Raw genomic sequence first — 4,399 nt, forward strand, 5'->3', positions numbered from 1 at the left:
AACTTAGCTCTGAGAAGTAAAGATTGCCATGCATTGCTTACCCTTGTACAGCACTTAGTGAAGTTAATGTTTTGTTTTGTTTTCTAAGAATTCAATAAGCATTACCATGTCAAAAGCTTTCTACGACAAAATAGTCACTAGACTTTTTCAGAGATATTATCTCATGAAGTCCTCAAAAACACCTTTGGGGTGTTACTATCTTCCATTTTTAGACGAGGAGACCAAAGAATAATGAGTTTAAATAAATAGCCAAAGTTACACAATAGCAAATGGCAAAACCAGGATTCAGTATTTAAATTTTTCAACTTTTAAATCCAGATTCAGGCAGATATTTCCCAACTACTTATTATATAATTATGTAACAGGTAGAATTAGACAACTTACAGAGTTAGATATAGACCTTTGCTTCATAATTTTAATTTTAAAATGAAACCAAATTTTAAATTAAGATGAATGGTAGCTTTTAGGAAAGGGGTTATGGGATAACCATATGGGATCTATTATCTTCTATACATAATTTTTATCCAGAGATTCTTATTGAGCATCACAGGCCAAGTAGAAGTTTTGGCACTAAATGCTGATTGAAATGTACTATTTTCCTTATTTTTACAGTCATTATAATTCTTCTTTCTTTCAAGAAAAGGGACAGACATTAAGGGGCTATTTCTCACAGCAGTTATTAAAAATCCCAGTTACTGTTTCATCACTCTCTGTGAATGGATCTATTGTCCTGCTCCCCAGAAGGGCTACCATTGTAATGAGCCAGAGCTGTGTATTTTCACAGGCATCCAAGAATCAGAATGGTGATTACGACCAGGAAAGCAGTTCACATTAGAAATCATTTCTAATAGAATCCCAGAATTCTGAATTTATCCAAAATTATGTAACTTATTTAAAGATTCTTTTAATCTGTTCTGGGTTTTGTCCTCATGTAGACTATAAACCTCTATAAAAATAGTGTTCGTCTAATAAAATAGCCTTCCTTGAGTCTCTTACCAACTGCAGGACTGATTCTAAGGCACGGGGGTTGGTGGGGAGAGGCGGAACAAGGATCCTAGTCAAAGACTTACTTCCTCTAGCACTGTGAACCAGGAGGGTTTTAACCATGTGTCTGAGACAGTCTATCACAGAGCTTCCATGATGGGAGCAGTGCTGCAATTCTTTATAGTTGACAGAATGTAGTACAAGAAATCTGTACCAAGCTGATCTCCCATGTACAACAGCTGTCCTCACGACTTGAATTTGAAAAAATGAAGAACAACATTCCTTGGCCACACAGTCCAGTGGCTTGAATCTTCCAGTTTTGTTGTTCTTTCCTTTTGTCTTGAAAGAGGTCTTGTCAAATCAGAATGAAAAGAATGTTTTAAGGCATGAGAAAATTCAAATTTCCTATTTAAAGCCTGGAGTTCATTAGCAGGAGTACACTCACTTATTTCAAGGGTCACTGGGTTACGCAGAAGAGCCTGTCTCTCTGCTACGCACGTCCCAAATCATTCACCTGAAAATGGGTTAGAAACACTCTCAAGTCTATTAGCTCTCTGTGGGACATAATTCACCTTTGCTGTGCTTTATCTTGTGACCCTGTCAAGTGAAGGGCCCTGCTTTGATTGTGTACTATCCCTTTTTCCCTTGATTGTTTTTCAGTTAAGTAATTGTCTAAGCTTAATTGGTTGTAATGATTAAAACTTTGTTTATATTATACTGCAGTTTTCTTTTATCAATGATACTTAGGTTAACTATTTTATTATTTACTACCAAATATAGAAATTTTACCTGGAAGAAACAGTCATATTAATTAGACTCTTTTTATTGGACTATTTTTATTGCAGATGTATAAAGGTTAAAAATCTAAATTCTGGCAAATAAAAAAAAATTGCCTGTTCTTGACATTACAGAGTTAGACTAGAAACAAAGAGATTTTATAATATTATAATACTGAGAGGTAGAATGTAATGAGTATAGGTTTTGGAGACTAATAAACCTGGGTCTGGATTTCACATCAAGACTTATCAAGTTCTGGGACCTTTATGAACTTAAGTTATCTCATCTTTAAAATGAAAATATTAATATCAACCATACACAGATTGCCTGAAGATCACAGATGATACATAAAAAGTACAATATTTAATCTATTAGCTATTACTTGTTTTAGCTTTGCCCCTAACCAGCCATGTCATCTTGAGAGAGCTACCTGTGCTTCAGGTTCCTTGGATAAATAGGAGGGTGGGGCTAGACAATTTCTACTTTTTCTGTCAAAACTCATTTTAATAAGTAAATCAGTTACTTACAGTCTGTGTTTGTTCTTTGTACAACTTTACATCAGCCAGAGTTTTTTCATGTTAAAATTTTCCAGGTAAGTAAAGATGACATTAGTTGGAATTTGGACAGTAATGTGAGGACAAGGTGAAAAAAACAAAATGGTTAGCAGGAAGTATTTCATATGGCATGCTGGAATAAGAACAGAGCAAAAGCAATCACATATAGAAAAGAAAACCATAGATTTGTGGTTAAATAATCTGTTTAAAGAACTTGTATTATGATCCCCTATCAGATTTAATGAGTGATCTTAGGAAAATCACTGGAAAAGTTTAATTGACCCGCTTAATCTCAACTTAATTGACCTATAGCAATAAGTACACCTGCCACCTACCTAGTTCTTAGAACTCCCATGAAAAAATAGGGAACTAAACACATTAAATATGATCATTTTTATACTGGTCAATTATTTCTGTTTACAACACATTTATAATATGTTTATCTGCCTTGCTGGAAAACAATTTTAAAAAATGACCCCTAACCTTTATCTCTCATCAATAATAGTAGATTTTATTTTTAAATTTCTTTTTACTTTGATACAGTTGTACTAACTTTCTAAATATATTTAATAAAAGCAACTTTATTAAGCCATAAACCATGTCTAATAATTCAAACCAAAAAGACAGGACGAGGGGAAGATGGTGGAAGAGTAAGACGCGGAGATCACCTTCCTCCCCACAGATACACCAGAAATACATCTACACGTGGAACAACTCCTACAGAACACCTACTGAATGCTGGCAGAAGACCTCAGACCTACCAAAAGGCAAGAAACTCCCCACGTACCTGGGTAGGGAAAAAGAAAAAAAGAATAAACAGAGACAAAAGGATAGGGACGGTACCTGCACCAGTGGGAGGGAGCTGTGAAGGAGGAAAGGTTTCCACACACTAGGAAGCCCCTTCGCGGGCGGAGACTGCGGGTGGCAGAGGGGGAAAGCTTCGGAGCCGCGGAGGATAGCACAGCAACAGGGGTGCGGAGGGCAAAGCGGGGAGATTCCCGCACAGAGGATCGGTGCCGACCGGCACTCACCAGCCTGAGAGGCTTGTCTGCTCACCCGCCGGGGCAGGCGGGGCTGGGAACTGAGGCTCCGGCTTCGGTCGGAGTGCCGGGAGAGGACCGGGATTGGCGGCGTGAACAGAGCCTGCAGGGAGTTAGTGCACCACGGCTAGCCGGGAGGGAGTCCGGGGAAAACTCTGGACCTGCCGAAGAGGCAAGAGACTTTTTCTTCCCTCTTTGTTTCCTGGTGCGCGAGGAAAGGGGATTAAGAGCGCTGCTTAAAGGAGCTCCCGAGACAGGTGCGAGCCGCAGCTAAAAGCGCGGACCCCAGAGATGGGCATGAGACACTAAGGCTGCTGCCGCCGCCACCAAGAAGCCTGTGTGCGAGCACACGTCACTGTCCACAACCCCCTTCCGGGGAGCCTGTGCAGCCCACCACTGCCAGGGTCCTGGGATCCAGGGACAACTTCCCCGGGAGAACGCACGGCGCGCCTCAGGCTGGTGCAACGTCACGGTGGCCTCTGCCGCCGCAGGCTCACCCCGCACTCCGTACCCCTACCTCCCCCCAGTCTGAATGAGCCAGAGTCCCCGAAGCAGCTGCTCCTTTAACCCCATCCTGTCCGAGCGAAGAACAGACACCCTCCAGCGACCTACATGCAGAGGCGGGGCGAAACCAAAGCCGAGCCCCGGGACTTGTGAGAACAAAGAAGAGAAAGGAATATCTCTCCCAGCAGCCTCAGAGGCAGCGGATTAAAGCTCCACAATCAACTTGATGTACCCTGCATCTGTGGAATATATGAATAGACAACGAATCATCCCAAACTGAGGAGGTGGATTTTGAGAGCAAGATTTATGATTTTTTCCCCTTTTCCTCTTTTTGTGTGTATGTGTATGCTTCTGTGTGAGATCCTGTCTGTATAGCTTTGCTTCCACCATGTGTCCTAGCATTCTATCTGTCCGGTTTTTTTTTTTGTTTTAATTTTTTTCTTTATAATTATTTTTCATTTTAATAAATTTATTTTATTTTATCTTACTTTATTTTCTTTCTTTCTTTCTTTCTTTCTTTCTTTCTTTCTTTCTTTCTTT

This window comes from Aethalodelphis obliquidens, unplaced genomic scaffold, assembly GCF_003676395.1.
Source record: "Aethalodelphis obliquidens isolate GAN/ISIS:26980383/991018 unplaced genomic scaffold, ASM367639v1 scaffold1, whole genome shotgun sequence".
Classification (NCBI taxonomy): Eukaryota; Metazoa; Chordata; class Mammalia; order Artiodactyla; family Delphinidae; genus Aethalodelphis; species Aethalodelphis obliquidens.